Source organism: Mirounga angustirostris, unplaced genomic scaffold, assembly GCF_029215605.1.
Source record: "Mirounga angustirostris isolate CCGP_5_RB_7025 unplaced genomic scaffold, mMirAng1.0.hap1 SCAF_5, whole genome shotgun sequence".
NCBI lineage: Eukaryota > Metazoa > Chordata > Mammalia > Carnivora > Phocidae > Mirounga > Mirounga angustirostris.
This window is the reverse complement of record NW_026991713.1, coordinates 156067713-156067972: the sequence shown is the minus strand read 5'-3', so window position 1 is coordinate 156067972 and position 260 is coordinate 156067713.

Here is a 260-nt window from a genome sequence, read left to right as displayed (position 1 = left end):
CAGACAATGCCTTGGCCAGGGCACGCCCTCTGCCCTCTGGCCTTTGCTGGGCACGCAGGGAAATCACCCCTTCCCGGGGGCGATGGGCGGGCGCCCTCTGCCAGCTGCCCTGGGAATCCCTGCAATTCTCAAAGCCATGGCTGCTCAGCTGCAGGCACTGAGGGTGCTCGGGTCCCGCCAAGCCTGTTCTCCAGACTGGGACAGGTCTTTGTGACGGTGCCTCAGACACAAAGAAATCTTTTCCTTCTCCTTTCTGCCTC